At 45.1% G+C, this 17,301-nt stretch overlaps 1 protein-coding gene across 2 annotated transcripts in view; it reads right to left on the bottom strand.

Moving 5' to 3' along the window:
• Positions 1–10,651, bottom strand: part of zbtb46 (zinc finger and BTB domain containing 46) — a 65,119-nt gene extending 54,468 nt beyond the window's left edge. For both annotated transcript variants that reach the window (XM_022739241.1, XM_022739243.1), the window contains exon 1: positions 10,475–10,651. The gene's annotated coding sequence lies outside the window, so the exon portion shown is untranslated. The remainder of the gene's footprint in view (positions 1–10,474) is intronic.
• Positions 10,652–17,301: the final 6,650 nt, after the last annotated feature.

A 17,301-nucleotide genomic window follows, 5' to 3' on the forward strand; every position in this document is an offset into this window, starting at 1 on the left:
AAAAAAACAAAGAACAAGAAAACAGAATCATCCTTTAATTCATCCTCAGCTTTACTCAATATTTTTGTGTTTTGAAAAGCACCAAATCGCCTTTGTGGCTAAAGAGATGACGACAGTATAAGACAATGGATGGGCTCAAAATTCACCTTTAACACCCCCCTGGTCTGTCTCTGTCAGCTGACCACTCAGTGTGTGTGTGTGTGTGTGTGTGTGTGTGTGTGTGTTTGCGTGTGGTTGTCCAGACCCTTTCATATGTCTTAACACACAACCTGTCACAGCAAAAAAGCAACTGTCACGACTCAGCTAGACCACGACTGTACATGACTGTACCCACAGAACACAGGCAGCCTGTTCCCGAGCTGTTAAAACAGCCACTGCAGCCACCAGCTCTCCAAAGGTCTGAGCAAGCACGCGCACACACACACGCACACACACACACATACCACAACACACATTCACACACAATACAGCAAGTGAACAGTATAGAGGAAATGAAACAAAGGGTTACTAGGAGGTAGAAAATGTTAAAAAAAAAAAAGCATATGGTAGAACAATACCAGTCCTAAAGGAATATATATGTGAAGAGTCTGAGGACTGTAGCTAATTGTTGTTTGTTAAAATGTGTGGTTTTTAATGTGGCAGGCAGAATGACTGAATGATGGTGACTCACTGCGTGGTGGCCAGTCGCTATCTGGTGCCGAGGCGGGTGTCCAGAGAGTGTGTCTGTGTGTGTAAGGGTAACTTGGTGTGACTGTCGCTCTGTCAGACAGCAAACAGAGGCATCTTTCTCAAATCCACACTGGGCCGCAGTTTACAATGAAGCTCATGCAAAGAGGGAGCAAAAAAAGCCGCAGCTTAAGCTGTGTACTCACAAGTTCAACAGGCACACCCCCCCCCCCCCCCCCCCCCCACACCCCCAACCCCCCCACTCCCCCTGTGCAAATATTAAGAGAGACTTCACTCCCGGCTAATCTAATTCACAAACACTCCAGAGCACACACAAACAAGGGAAAAACACATAATTTTACTACATTAACTTAGCCCTCAACATGCAACATTCACTTACAACTAACGTTCCCACAGCCTACTGTACAACAGCAACTGAGCAGCACAGTGATTTACATATAGATAGAGGAGTGTTTATAAAAACACATTTGTATATAATAGCCCGAGGCTGTGTTGTCACTCATCAAGCTGATCAAAAAGCAGCTACTATACAACACTGATGAATCTCGGAGAGCTTTTGCAAATCTGTCCTTCAACGGCGGAAAAAATAAAAAGGAGGTGAGATAAAGGAAGAGAAATCAAGGGGAGAAGAGAGGAGCATCTAAATATAGAGAGACTCACATTTTGGAGTCAGAAAAGAGACAGTGAAGGGTAAGGAAGAGGGAGGCAGTCAGGAGATGCAAGAGGAACAAAAAGAGGGAGAGGAAGAGAGCTGGGGAACAAATAAGAAAACAATAGAGACGGAAGAAAAGTAGTGTTGAAGCTGCACAAGAAGAATAGAAGACAGAAGGAACGAGATCGATGGCTGCAGAGCCTCAGTGGGTTTCTCATCTACTGTAGCGCTGCTTAGTGGACTACCTGTGAAATGGACATGGAGGACACTCAATTTTGGCTGCGAGACTCAAGAATTCAATATACGGCGCGCCGCATCACCACAGACATTCATCAATATGTAGCGTCGATAGTGAGGCTCTGCCCCCTCAGTTGATCTTCTCAGCAGTTTCAACACATTTCCACTGTGGTCCCTCTGCAGACTCCAAGTTCTAATAGTGATCGAGGAAGACGCACAACCGTTGAATTAATGGAGGGAGGAAGTACTGCAATTTAATGCAAAGAATATGAAAAAAAAAAAAAGATTTCATGTCAAATTTCCAGTTTTAGCTGAAATGTTATTGTTTAACTAAAGCAACTTTTTTTTGAAGGGTTTTGCATGTATGGCTTGAGGCTTCCACGTCCGCCGTGATTAACGAAGAGCGAGGTTCAGCCAGACAAATGCTTCACCTGGATCCTCACTTCTGTCCTGAGCTCTCCTCCTCTGTCATCCTCACCCCTACCCTCCCCACCCCTCCTTATCTGTCAGTCTTTTCACTCAGAGCGTGTTTACTCCGATGCGGTTTGACGTTTGACTGTCACCTGTTGGCTAACATGAACGGCTGCCATGGCTTGCAGGCTTTTTGGAACTATTGCTGCTTTTTTTCCCCGGCAGCGATGGAAAGAACTGCAGATTCACGTACATTAGTGCCACAGCCAGACATAAAAGACACAAAGAGAGAGGGAGAGACAAAAGGACCACTGTGCAAACTCTCATGATCGTGCTCACCATTGCTAGGGACAACACCCACCTTGGAAACCTAATTTTGAAGAAGTCACACATTCCCACATTGTGAGGCAGTGCCAGTATCAGGTGTCCGTCCAAACCACCAACCACCAATCAACCGCCACCCCCTTCGTGACACACCAGCGCACACACCAAAACAACCCGGAGAGTGAGGGGGGTGGTGATGGTGGTGGAGGTGAGATAGAAGACAGGAGGGAGTGGTGCGGGGGTGAGAAAGGGAGAGTAAAAAGAAGAGGGCAAGGGATAGAGCTAGCCAGAGACAAAGGCAAAGAGAATGACAATGAGTGAAAAGAGGAAGAGTGGGAAAAAAAAAAGAAGAAAATACAGGGGACGAGATGAGGTGAAAACCGCATTGCCAGCTCACCGTGTGCTTTCACAGAGCGAGAGGAGAACAAAAAGATGGCAACAATGAGACTTCCATGTATATGCATGTTTCGGTGTGTGTTTGTGTGTGTTTTTGTGTGTGTGTGTGTGTGTGTGTCTGTGTGTGTGCGTGTGTATGTGGTGCGAACACATCATTGGAAAGAGCAGTGAGAAGGCCATTGGGGGAATTTGCCCCTCGCCACTGAAAAGGGGATGTGAACTTACTCACTTCTGTTCACATTTGGTTTGGCTTCACATCTCTTCTTCATAAAAAGGAACTATACAAACACAGCTCATAAAAATGTCCAGCAACAATGACAGAGCTCCGCTTTCATCACTGATTTATAAAGTTCACATGATCATAAACACTAAGGACCAGTTTTTCATTGCTGAAAAGTCACCTTCTAACCTGAGGAGATAAGTTATTCTAACTTATACAGCTTGACCTGGCGACTAAGAGCGCACCAGGCCAAAATATGTTTGTGTTTTAGCAGAAAACTGGACTCTGTGTCCACCGTTGCTAGCTGTTGCGTTAACAGGATGTATAAATATGAGCTAGGGTCAGGGGGAAGGATAAAAATGAGAAAGGGAACAGGGAGAGGGTAAAAATGAGAAAGGGAGTAGAGGAAGGGTAAAAATGAGAAATGGAGTAGGGGAGGCCACAGGAGGCACCTGGCCCACTTACAGCAGAGGAGGGGGTGGAGGAGGAGGAGGAGAGGTGGAAGATTAAGGAGTGGGAGGGAAAAAAGAAAAGGATAAGGTGGAAGAGGAGGAGGAGGAGGGAGAGGAGCACTGGAGAAAAAAAAAAGCAAGGGGGGGATGCAGCTGGGATGGAGCAGAGGGCATCGGGAGGACGGGGGCTGGGGTGAAGTGAAGGAACAGCAAAAGGTGAGGAGAGAAAAGGACGTGAGATGAGGAGGCAAAAAAAAAAAAAGAAGAAGAAAAGAACAGATGAAATAATGGGTAAGGGGGAGAAGGGCAGAGGGGGAGTTGAGAGCAAGAGAGAAAGAGAGAGAAGCAGAAGAGGTGGGGGCTGGAGAAGAAGAGGTGGCCTCGTGTGATGCCGAGAATGGAGGTGGGGTGTATGTGTGCGCCGGCTGAATGTGTGGCTTTGTGTGTGTGTGTGTGTGTGTGTGTGTGTGTGTGTGTGTGTGTGTGTGTGTGTGTATGTGGGGGTGTCTAAAATTATGACGAAAAACTAACACCTCACCCAAAGTATGAATAACCGACCACAACAGGCCAATGCAGGTTCAATCTCTTCTCCCGGCACATTGGAGCAGCCTGCCTATACCACTAATATCCCACTAATACCACCCACAGTCCTCGCTCCACCTCACATCAATGAATATTTCATGTCCTGATGGCACTTTTAAAGCAAAAACTAATTAGCAAATCCAAGTTGATCTGGCATTAGTCATATCAGGCCAATTAAAAGCCCAGTCCTACTGTACATGTTAATGGCAGCGAAGTGGAATAATTGTATGTGGAGCAGGGGAGAGAATGTTAAACAGGCCTTGTTAGCAGCACTTTAGCACTCTAGCCTGAGTCCATGGCTGGATTACAAAACTCTACAAAGCAGGATAATGTTCATCAGAAACACACACATACAGAGGCACACATACATCTTTGAAAGCGCCAAACGAAAACTCTATCCATTAATTAGAGTGTCGCCATCAATTCCATGGGGTCAGGTCTGATACTTTTAGCAAAAGAAGAGAAATATTTCCAGGGAAAATGATGGTTTTATGCTTCAGTAATAATATTAAACAGGGATCCAAATATTGGCAGAAGCTCACAGGTCAGATGTTATACAGTATTAGTGGGAGAAAACCATTTTCTGCTCCACACAGTGTTTCTGCGGTCAGCGCCAGTCAACATAAGGTTGTAGAGACTGTATTTGTGTGGTACCGAGGAGAGAAAGGTGTTGGTGTATTCGAGTCTTTCCAACCTTCCCCGTGTGTGTGTTTTTTTTAAATGCAGGAGTTTAGATTGAGACAGACAGCACTGACACACACAGACTAAACTCTGCTGCACAAAAAAGCGACAGAATAACAAGGGCTAGAACTCTTTTGGAGTGGATGTCTGTTTCATCACCCCCCCACCCCCCCCCACCCCCTCCTTCTCCCCATTCTCTCTCTCTCCTTCACGTTCTCTCTTCTCCTTCCTCTCTCTGCCTCCCGTCTCTCTCCCTCTCTCCCTCACCTGAGCTTTGATATGGAAATCTCTCACCAGCCAGAGCCCGAGGCCAGTTGACTGTTTCTAAAGATGTATTTGCTCAAAGCCGCTCAATTTCTCATCAAATGCTCACACTGTGTGTATAAAAGACAAACCCTTTCACTAGGAAAATAACAACTAACAACTACGTACTTATACAAAGCTTTCAGCAGTCTGCAAACCCAGACTTCAACTAAAACGTTTTTCCCAGCCCAAAACCTTAAAGCTCTTAATAGCTTATATAAATTTGACTAAAAAGATGGTGACCTTTCTGCAAAGTGGAGAGCTGAGGACGCTAACTATCTTGTCGATAGAGTCCTTCAAGTGAGTGTGTGTGTGTGTGTGTGTGTTTGTGCAGACTTCTTTCCCACTGGTTTACCAGTCCTGCACTGTCAGGTAATTATAGTGCATTAAGGGTGCCCAACCTGCACATCTACAACACTCGGCCAAATAAAGTATCAACAAGAACCATTCAAGGACAAACAAAACAATTAGTAGGAGATTTAGAAATAAGTGAATAATTTAGGAATAAGTCAGAAACTCTAATTGGGAAGACACAATATTTAGTCAGTCATGCCAACAATAATTATCAGTCCCATGTCAGCTCATTATCAGAGTAGCAAAGCCAGTGGCTGATGTTCCAAAAAGTACGATTGTGTGAATCTCTCAAATCAAGGTGATCTTATAAAGACTTTTTTGAACAGGAGGAAAAAAAAAAAGATTCTTAACTTTAAAAATACTGACATTTCTTTCATGATTCCTGCAGAAATATAAAAAGGTTTCAGTCAGAATATCCCAAAACCTAAAAGTGATTCACAGCTGAAAAAAAAAATATATATATGGGAGCAAGTACACTGTTGCTAACTAACTGATCTATACCGAGAAACATGGAGATAATAAAATAGATACAATTTCTATCTCTTCCTTTGTTCTTTCATTAACAAGTGACAGAGACCTAATTGAAAGGATAATGTGTGCATGTTATCTAGCTGGCTTGCATTACCTGACATGTGAAACAGCTGCCGTCATCACTTCGCTTGTTGCAGCATTTGTTTTGACAGCATCTGAACAAGTGAAAATGTACAGGATATAAAACCAACAATTAGGAGTGCATTAAGCAGGAACAGAAAAATGGAGAAGGACTGATTAGATTTCTAGGCTGCCCCCGACTTTGGACATGGATGCAATTGATAACCGATGTTAGAAAAGGTCATAGATTCCAGAAAAATAACTCATGACGCTGATAAGCATTGTGTGATCATGAGGCTCTGGTTGGAAAGAGCCGATCTGCTCCGCATTCCTAAATAAAAGAAAAACACACCCTGATGAAAGCACACAAACTGAAATCCCTCATCTGTTTCCTCAGGAATGTGAGATCCAAAAGGTGTTTTGCAATATCAACAACTTCTAAGAAAAATCCTGACACCTTGCCATTTTCCCTGCACAAAGAACCCCCCTTTTGCATTTATTTTTAGCGACATTCAAAATATGATTTTGCTTCTGGACTTCAAATTCTTAGAGGTAGATTAGAAAAATTAGAGCGAAAGCTGCAAATTAGCTTCCAATTTCAAATTCAGGCACAATAGAACAAAAGAACAAGAGAGCTCATTGCTTTCATTGACATCCTATCATGCGTGCAGGTGCGTGCTGACGGACACACAGCTATGAAATATTAACACCTACGTGAAAAGACACGTGGGGTGGTGGAGTGTATTTCTGCATATGTGTGTGTGTGTGTGTGTGTGTGTGTGTGTGTGTGTGTGTGTGTATGGTTTGAGGTGGGGATGGCTTAAACTCACCTGTTGTCTCCTGTTGGCTGGGGATGTCAGATAGGTGAATAGAGAAGTCAGCTGTTACACACACACACACACACACACATCCCCCACAGCATCCATGTAACCCCATGGGGTTTAGGAACACCTGTATTCAGCACTGCACAATAAGCTATAGAAGCAGTTAAGCTAAAAAGCCTTGGGAGTCATTAGGGGATGGGGGATGGAGGTGGTTTGGATCGGGGGGTGGGGGGTGGGGGAGGTTGATGTGTGTATTATTGTCTTGACACAAAATCAGACGCGAGAATGATAGTGTTCACGGCATGACAGATAAAAAAAACAGAGTTGTCAGAAAACTCTGGAGAGACGTGGCGTGTCTTGTAAGATGTGTACGCGCGAGTGTAAACGGTTCATTTTGCAGTGTGTTAGCCTAACAGGTGTTCCCATTAACAAGTGAGCTCCGAGGGGGGATCGGGACGAGGAAACTGGCAGAGAGGGATAGAGACAGAGAGATGAATGGAGTACAAGGTTGCTCACAGGGAACAAATGTGTCTTTATGGAGCATTTGTCCTCTTTTCTCCATTTCTGGAGAATGTACATGAGGCAAATCTACTGTACAGTTTAATGTCATGTTGTCTAGATACAAACACACCCACGCAAATACTCTTGTGGGGGGGTAATACACTGCATCCCTAGGGGTTGCGTAGCTGAAGCCGACTAACCTGCTACCACACAGATCAGCCCACAACCTGCATGGGAGCACTGAGCACCACCTACACACTAGCACTCTGACACACACACACGTAAACACAGCTTAGAGGCAAGTGTCACGAGCTCCAATCCTGACTACCACCCAAACCAAGCCCCCTCGTCTCACTTTCACACCCTGTTTTCACACCCTGCCCCACCTTCACTGTTAATATTCTGAGTAACCACCTCCACCACCTTCAACAAACACCACACTTAACTTTGGCTTTAACCAAGAAAAAGTGAACAGTAAATGTAACTCTCTTATCTTGTTTAATCAACTTTAAAGGCCCATTCATGAGAGATAACACGAGTGGAAAGTGCTTCAAATCCTCCTTTGCAATCCCACGAGCACACGCACAGCTAATATTTTTTCCATCTTTCGGCCGATCTCGCCTACACTCCTCCTCCACTCATCCTTGTGGCTGTTGTCTTGGTCTGTATTACATTTTCCCCATGGAACACACAGATGGAGAAGGTGCATACACACACACACACACACACACACACACTGATGTCCACTGCTCTTGCAATGGTAATACTACACAGCCCCACCTAGGGAAAGCAACCTCAGAGAGGGCAGCAGGGGGGGAAAACACAAAGACACAAAGCATTCTGGGAGATAGTCCATTGCAAGGTGACAGTGTGGCTGGCAAGTTTATGGTTGAGGGTTGTCAGCGTTAAAAAGCAGATCGCTGAACTTTCTCTTGCTCATGAGGACTCAGAGAAAATGTTCATGGATGAACACACATGCAAGCAAATAAACAAACACACACACACACACACACATACATACACACACACACACACACACACACACACACACACAAACACGCAAGCCTACACTAATTGAATTACTGAATAAAGGACTTTGGAGGGTTTATCATATTAAGTGCCAACCCTTAACTCTGTACTAGGAAGGACAAAATAACACACAAATCCAGCGAGGCCTAAGACAATTTGGAAAAATCAGTAGATGGTCTCTTAATCCCAAAGATCCAGTTAGCCGATGTCATACTGAGCAAAATGCTTAGATCTAACCCGCTGTACACGTAGCTACAGCCGTAAGCTGATAGTGTGCACTTCAAACCAAAGTTAAAAATGGCTTAGCTGTGCTGTAAAGTTCCTCAAACTACACAAACAAACAACCACAAACAGACTAGTTTGATACAGCAGCCACCACACTGAGGGACTCGGAGGATCCCCTGCTAAATTGTATAGTGGTTTCATTCACTTTAAGTCGGAACAGCATGGCTTGATATCCCTTTGCAATCAACTAATCAGCAACAGCTTGTAACAAGGTGGAACAAGTAGAAAAATCTCCAGAGAAAAGAAACCCCTTGTGTCAATCTAAGTTTGACTCACGTTCAGAAAAAGTTTGGAAAGCCCAGTGCAAAGATAATGATCAGATGAGGAGTGACACAGGAAGTCTCAGTCCCTTTTCCCTTTTTTTTTTTTTTTTTTTTTTCACAAATGCACTCACCTGGCTGCAGGCTGCTACTGTACTAGAGGAGCACGACAGCCAGGCGCACTTTGCTGTCTACATGCAGAGCGTGAATGAAGTGGGGTTGTTCCCCTCTCACATGGTAAGCATGGCAGAAAATGGAGGAAGACGGAACTGACCGGTTTGAGAGAGAGGGCAGACACAGACAGCAGACATGTATATAGCCTACACACAGCACGGGAGACAGACAGACAAGCGGCGAAAGGGGGAGGCGGAGAGATAGAGAGAGAGGGGGGGGGGCGCTTTCGGCTTTAGTCGCCAATAAACAGAAAACACTTGACGCCACACTTTTCAACTCTCAATACGGATCAGATGATGATCAGCGGTACCTCGTCAATTACAAATTTACCCGAGAGCACCATCTGCAAACAAAATCCCCCCTGTCTTGTCTGGTTACTCGAGGGCTGGGTGTTGACGCAGCAGAAATTTCCAGCTGGAGAAATCCCCCTTTTGGAGGTTAATCGAGGGGAGAAGGAGGAGGGTTTAAGCCCTTGTCTTCCAAGCTCTGAGCGCTTTCATTTTGAATCCCCTCCAGACGGCTGCACGGAGCATCACCCGTGTGTTTGTGTGGCACGACATGTGTGCAAGACAGGTCCCCCCCCCCCAAACCACTACCTCTACCAAACACGATGTGGCTATAGGTTGTCATGCTGTTCAAAACTTTGCAAATTTCACCAGGATCCCGCTCCATCAGCTGGGATTAAAACCCCGACACAATGATTTATGTGCCTGCAAGAGTCACATAATATACCCGTGCATATGTTGAGTAGGCTATTTCTAAAAGTATAGCTTGCAGAAGATACAGTTGTGCAGGTATATGGCATTCATTCAAAAATAATATTACGCAAACTAGACATTTATTTTTTTCCCTCTGCTCTGTTATAGCCTATAATTTAAAGGTTTACTTCACCGAATGAACTGTTTCCATTTTAGAGCAGTTTGTCTGTCCTAAAGTAGATATGAACTGCAGTTGTTCCCACTGTAAGACAGCTGCCTGTGTTCCATAATCAGCCACATAATGTGTGAAATGTACAGTGTGTGGATCCCGTCAAAGAATGACAGCTTCTCCAAATATCAACAAGCGCAATAGACAGCTGGCTGTCACGTATGGAACAGGTAGGCGTACTTTCAGACTGTCGCCTGCTCACTCGGTCGGGTATTTAGCTGTCAAAATACACTCATGCTGTGGCTAACATGATGCCAATGGACTGGAATTAAGAAAAAAATACATAAAAAAAAAAGCAGCGAAATAAAAAACAGGCCTTCATATAGTGGCCAACTGTAATAGTGCCACGATTGCGAAGAGTTGCATTGTGTGTCATGTCTCCAACCTGCGCGCGCCCACCAACTATCAGCTGTAGACGCGATGGCTCCGTGAGGTAGAAAACTAATTGTTGACATGATACTATAAAGGCATGGAAATCCTACGACACCCCGCCGCGTCTCAATGAAACCTCTAACCTGTTAGCAGCGGAGCGGGGCTGAATGCTGATAGAAGGGCTACTACTAATACAAGGAAGTCAGACATACCTGTTACCCCATGGGGTCTGGGGTGGACGCGGTGTCGGTCCTTCGGAGTCCAATCTGATGTGACAGCCTGAGAGAAGAAAGGAGGGGATGTCCAAAGCACTAGGTACTGTCCTTCCTCTCCTCTGTATGCTTTCTTCAAGTGTTATTCCCCCTGTTTGCTCCCACTCCCCGCTCTTCTTCCTCCACCAGCCCCTTTTTTCTTTCTCTCTTTCCCTCCCCTGCCTTTCCGTGTCTTGGTATCAGGAGCCTCCCCCTCCTCCTCCTCCTCTGTGCATGTCTATGTCTCTCTCTCTCCCTCTCTCCCCGTCTCTCTCTATCTCACTCTCCCCCTGCAATCTCTCTCTCTCTTTCTCTCTTCGTGTCCCCGTATCTCCTCTCTCTCTCTCTCTCTCTCTCTCTCTCTCTCTCTCTCTTTCTGGGCAGAGTCAGGAAATGAGACAACGAACACACTGCGCGTATATCCATCAGATCTAAGTCTTATCAGAAACACTGAGGCATATTCTGTCATTTTTTAAAATAATAATACTGATAATATTAATAACAACAGTAATAATAATAATGATAATAATAATAATAATTTTGCGTTGTGATGTCAGCAGTGGGATTGAGTTCTGCGTGGTTCATGGGGCTTCTGGCTTGTGCGTCTGTTGCCATAGGGCTCAGTAATGACCAAGGGCTTACTGTAACTTACCCCCTCTTGTGGCAACAACAAGAAAACACCAGTCAGTCACAAAAAAAAAAAAATCTGTAGGCTGACATTTACAGTTTGACACTGTTTGGCTGGAAAACACCTTTGAGAGCCATGTGATGTGCAACATGCACGACGATTTTTGGCAAAAAGTCTGGGGTAATTCCACCAAAGCCCGGCCTCTCCTTCTCGCACATGATGGATTTTTATCACTATATGTTGTTTGAAGTTATGGGAAGAATTATGAGGTGACTTTTTTTAAACACTTGTGACACACATCAGGGAGAGAAAGAGAGAAAGTGGTTTCCGTAACAGCTAGAAAATAGTGTATTACTATATATAGTCCTTGCTGATATCATAGTAGCATGTAGAGTACAGGACTTAGTTGGTCACGTACTCAGTGTTACAGGTAAAAGTCCTGCATTCAAAATGTACAAGTACAGAAAAAATTACCAGCAAAATGTATATAAGTAAAACTAAAAGTGCACATTCTGCAGAGAATTGGTCCCTGTGATTGATATATTTTTATGTATTAGATTGTTAATACTGATGCATCAATATGTAAGCATCATTTTACTGTTGTAGCTGGTCAAGGTGGAGCTAATTTATCCATTTATTCTCAGGTACTCCAATGGCAGTCCAGTGCAGCAGTGGTTCCCAACATAGCGGCCGGTGAGGTAGGAAAAAGGGGAAAAAAAGGTGTGTTACACAAATTTCTTGTCATCGTTTCAACTTCTCCCTAATCTTTGTGTTTTTTGTAAAATACTGGATAATTTAACTCCGTTGGCCCTTCGACAGTTTAAATGAAACCATCTGAGAAGTTTGGAGAGGAAGTGTCTGGTGAAACTTCTAACAACTCATAGATATCTGCAACATGACCCAGGGGCATCAACAAGACACTATTTTTTATGTAAGGGGTCACAAGCCACTGCTACTGCTGTAATCTTTAACAATGTACTGTATTTTAGAAGCTGGATATATTTTATTATTTTTATATACAATTTCAAACTGAAGAGTAACTTATAACTAGAGCTACCAGATAAATGTAGATGGGTAAAAAGTACAATATTTTTAGAAAGAAATGTAGTGGAGTAGGAGTATACAGTAGGATAAAATTGCTAGTGAAGTAAAGTTCAAGTACCTCAAAATTGTATTTCAGTACAATACATGAGTAAGTGTCTGTGTGAGTGTCTGTAGTAATGAGGAACTGAGGAGGGGCTTGTTTCTTAGGAAATAGTCGTATACGTGCTGTGACCAGGAATCGTTGTAGGTTTGAGGAAGTGGGAAAAGTTTATGGGGAAGAGAGTGGGTGGCACAGCAAAATATGTAGTATGTATGTGTGTGTGTGTGGTTGGGTGGGTGTGGGTGTTTTGAGAGAGTGATGTGTAGCATGACACAGCAGGGGGTAGAGCCATGCCTCCATCAGTCTGGGTAGTTGGCTGCTGAGGGCCGGATAACGGAGAATGTCAGGCCATGTGGATTAAGGCTGTCGGTCTGTAATGCCCAGGCACAGATCTCTCTCGCTCGCTCGCTCTCTCTCTCTTTCTCACACACAAACACACGACACACACACACACACACACACACACACACACACACACACACACACACACACACACACACACACACACACACTCTGTCTCTCCCTCTCTGAGTAGGGTCTGCAAACACAATCCCTGCCTGAAACAAGCTGCTTTACTCAAAGCTGTGTTCCCTCACGCCAATGTGGCCTTCCAATCCTCCTGACATGACAAGCATGACCCCGGATCCCTCCTACAACCACCCCCCCCATCCCTCCCCTTTCTCTTCTCTTCCCCTGTGTCTGCCCATAGATGGGTTTAGGCATCATTAGGCCACTTACACATGTATTCAGTCCCAGGAACACTCATCACAGCACTCAGAGGGGGAGAGCAGTGGTGTGAGGGGAAAGCAGGATTTCTGTATTTCTGTGTGGTTTTGTGTGTGTGTGTGGTACTTATGTTCAGAAAGAGTCCTTGAAACACAAGGTGATGGGTGCGTTATGGACCTGTGTGTGTGCGTTTGCATTGAGAAAGGAGCGGGGGGAGAGGGTGGGGTGGGTCAGTGTATCAGGCTGAATTGCTGAAAGGGACAGTCACTCTTCTTGTGCTGTGTTCTTCTTTCCTTCCCCCTGAGTTTGACTTTTAAAAAATGAAAGTGAGCATGCTGTTTTTAAAAGTTTTTGTCACTGAGGCCAGGGAGGAGACGTTAAAAGACAAACACAGAAAAAGAGAAACGCACACGTCTTCGCTCTGCGCAGGAAGTGAGACCAGGTCCTTTCTTGACGACTTGTGTTTGAAACGCGACAGAGAGATGAGGAACGTAAACACACTTTAGGAAAACTTTTTTGAAGTCAAGCATTAATTTGCTCTGCCAGCGTGCCCCCCTGCTGGGGAACGCAGCGGCATAATTGGTCACATCGAATTAAACAGCGAAAAAATCTACAACTGTCATAAAAATAGCACAAGGCGCTTTCAAAGCCCCATCCACTACCCTTCACTATCAATTTACCGAGGGGAACAGCTGTGTGGTGCTTGTGCCATCCTAGCCCTGCTTGTATAGAAAGCAGAGCCTGCGGCTGAAAGAACACTATCTCTACCAGGTGCAGGCAGGGGATGGGGGAAGGCTTTACAAAGGAATATTTGGCACAAGGTGTGAGACAACAATATGTGTGAAGGTGCAGCTTAGTGATACTCAAATCAGTATTGGGAAACGACAAGGCTTTTATAAAGAGTCCTCCCTCAGAGAGAAAGAGCAAATTAAGAGTATGGGAACCACGTCCATTGATGGTAGGAGGGAAGAGAGGACGGAAGGGATTGAGGGGCAAGAGGACAGGAAGGAAAGGTGGCGTTAATAAAGGAGGAAAAGAAGCCAAAGAATGAGCAGATTTCTCAAAGAAAGTGTCAATGAATGAATTACAATGAAGAATGACACCAGAAGAAGCAGAATGAATCGAGGTTATTGGATTTAAAGGATGTATAATCATCTGGAGGATACAGAGAATGTGTTTGTGCTCGCTGCCCACACATTTTGTTCCTGTGTGAAGGCGACATACAGGGAGGGGAGGGGGGAAGAGGAGAGTTGGGGATGCTGGGGCTGTTCACACCACTGCCTGTCCTCATGTCACCCATAGGACTTCCTGTCCTCCCTACAGTGGCAGGCCTTTGTGTCTGTTGTATGTATGTGATGGAGAGATGCCTCTGGATGGGGGATGCAGATATTGCGCTCGTCACCCCTCAAGTCGTGGTGTTTTTTGATAAGGATGTCTCCTGGCTGACCTCACTGTGTCCATCTGCACGTGTGGAGAAAACACATGTATCCCCCCCCCCCAGTTCAGAGCAGGAATAATCTTCCTCCCAAATGAAAAATAGGCAGACTCATATTCAGGCTTTTCATGCCCTGGATTTCTGAGGTTTCAGCCCCTGTCTGCCTCGCTTTAACCCTCCTCGCCACTTTACTTTAGGGGAATTCAGATCTTTCCCTGTTTATCATATCTTAGTTCTCTGTGTTATGAATCCTACATTAAACTGCCCTCTCTCCCTCTGCATCTCACTATCTCCGTCTCTCTTTCTGCATGTCTACCCTCTTGATCCCTTCCTCCACTATCCTACCCCCTCTAAATCTCATTTACTCCATTGGAAGTAGTAGGAGAAAAAAAAGAGAGAGAGAGAGAGTGAGAGAGGAGTACAAAATGACCTTCTCTTCCCCGAAGCAAGAACATCTTCTTATTGTGGAGGTCACCGTCTCAGTGCAGCCCCACGCTCAGAACACTACTCTGCTTGTTTTAATGATGCACAGAGCGGAGGGAGAGGGAGGGAAAGAGAGAGAGAGAGAGAGAGAGAGAGAGAGAGAGAAGGAGACTAACAGAGAAGGGGGGGAGTAGATGGAGATGGGAGGATTGGGCTATTTTTTCTACTGACTCTGTTCACCCCCACCCCCTCTCCTACCTTCCCTCCCCCTCTTCTGTGCAGAAAGTGCACCTCTCTTTCCACATCCATCTTGAAAGGTTCTTCCAAGCAGTCTAACCTCTCAGCAATATTATATATTATTGCTTGCCTCAACCCACACTGAAACCTGGGTTGCTATGCTACAATAATATGACCTCTCATCTCTTCTCCTCCACTACATTTCCTTTCTCATTGCTTCCTCTCATTCCTGCAGGGAGGCAGGGGAAGGGGTTAACAGCATCCCCGTTCAGCCCCCCCCCCCCATCAGGTCTCTCTGTCTCTTTAATGACCTTCTTGGGCTCAGTGCTGCTGTTTGATTTGACCCTGTTGACCGTGTGGGGTCACGACCCCAGTCCACACCACAAAAAATTATCATTGACCCTTGGAAGGCTCTTATTTGTGCTAGTCACCATCTATCTGTGTAATCATGTACAGTATCTATCTATCTATCTATCTATCTATCTATCTATCTATCTATCTATCTATCTATCTATCTATCTATCTATCTATCTATCTATCTATCTATCTATCCTATAAGTGTACTTAAAGTATTCAAAGCATTCAAAGTATTCACTAAAGTATTAAAAGTACACACTGGGGCATGTCGACTTCATATATTGTTGGGTTTAGTTTAATCTATAACAGTGCATCATATGTTATAAGATGATGATGTTTATTTTAGTGTCAAATCTTAATTGGAAAAATAAAACTTATAGTGAGCATAAAGAAACTCAACTAAAGTACAGAAGAAGTACCTTAAAATTGTACTTTAGTTGAATATTTGAATAAACATATTTGCACTGCTACCTACCTACTGTCACTGGCTTCTTTCTTTCAGAAAAGAATGATGGATGATGGCGATATAGATAGAGATAGATATGGGCTGATATGAACTGCTGGTTCTGAAACTCTCAACCCAAATCATAATGCACAGCCAAAATTCCCTGTTACATCATCCATCTCCAATCCCTTCCTCCTCCTCCTCGTTCTCTCCCTCTGCCATCCTCTTCTTTCTCTCTTATCTCTGCTGGCCCCGTCTCTTGGGGGTCGTTCGTTTTTGTCATAATCACCTTGGAGATTGGGGACCGGTGCCCATGGCAGAGCTGAGCTGCGCGGAGGAGAGGAGGAAAGAGGATGAGAGAGAGAGAGAGAGAGAGGGAGAAAGAAAGAGAGAGAGTGGAGGGGGGAGGGGGTGTTGAGATGAGCAGTGGAGGACAGTCTTGCGGGGGGGATGACGGCTTGTCTGGCTCAGTCCCGGCTAATGTGAGGGGACAGCCTTGGCTTTGCCTTAACCACACTTGCGCCGTCGATGCCAGGCAGAGCAGGGAGGAGAGAATAGACGGATGAAACGCTCTCCTTTTCAGCGCTGCCTTCTCCCGCCCGCACTGACTGCTTTCGGAGGCGCGTGGGGCCCCAATGTCACACCCTGTAGGTGTTTAAGCTGCTTACTTACACCAACAAGAGAAAGAGATGAGGCAATAGAAGACAGGGAGACAGAAAGGGAGAAGGAGCTGCAGAAAGGATGAGAGAGGGAGAATGGGAGAGAGTTAGAAGAGGATGGGGGCGGAGGTCACAGCTGTAGGAGGTTGTAATGTGTAAGTATCCCAGTTTGACTGTCTTCACACCGAGGAAGGGTTGTGTTACATGGGGGATATTCATCACTCATTATGCCGGCGCAGTTTGAGTGTTTGTCATGTATCTGAGTGTGACGATTAGAAACTGCACTGACAAAGACAATCGGGAAGAGGCAGAGTCATCAGGATGATAATATGATAAGTGTTTTCTTCCAGCCCCACCCTGCTGACTTCTCTTCTCACAGAGTTAAAACATTTCCCAGATTTTTACACTCCTCGAGAAGGAGAGGCTGACTGGGAAGGCGTGGGATGCACCAGTCGGGAGAGATGGTTTAGCTGGGAGGGGCAGAAAGTGGGGGGGGGGTTCACAGCGAGCTCCCTGAGTTTCAAAAAAACCCTTCTTGCTGTCAGGCGTACGTGTGTTCAGGCCTGTGTTTGTCTCACTGAGGTGTGAGGGGGTTATGATGACATGTGTTTGGGGGGTTTGGCATGGGGGCAGGGAGTAATGAGGGTGGACATAAGAAAGGCTTTTGTTAGGATCATTTAGGACTTCTATGTAAGATTAGACACACACGCACATTCAAGGGAAGGGTCAGAGGG

This window comes from Seriola dumerili, unplaced genomic scaffold, assembly GCF_002260705.1.
Source record: "Seriola dumerili isolate Sdu_G_001 unplaced genomic scaffold, Sdu_1.0 BDQW01000043.1, whole genome shotgun sequence".
NCBI lineage: Eukaryota > Metazoa > Chordata > Actinopteri > Carangiformes > Carangidae > Seriola > Seriola dumerili.